Genomic DNA, 221 nt, shown 5'->3' with positions numbered 1-221 from the left:
TATGCGGGGAGCTTGCTTTGATGCACTGGAAATCCAGCATGTTGGAGCAGACTCGATTAACTGTCTGCTTAGAACACAGAAATTCATGTGCTCCAGCAGCCTTGTGTGTCACCCATATCAGCATCGCTGCGCATCTCCTCACTGACAAATGGTGGTGGTGCACTTTGAAATAAAACATATCCAATGAGCCTTAGTTCAAAGCACCCCACCGCCATTTTTTC

The sequence above is a fragment of the Alligator sinensis genome, unplaced genomic scaffold (genome assembly GCF_000455745.1).
Source record: "Alligator sinensis unplaced genomic scaffold, ASM45574v1 scaffold643_2, whole genome shotgun sequence".
Classification (NCBI taxonomy): Eukaryota; Metazoa; Chordata; order Crocodylia; family Alligatoridae; genus Alligator; species Alligator sinensis.
Note: the sequence above shows the minus strand (reverse complement) of the source record.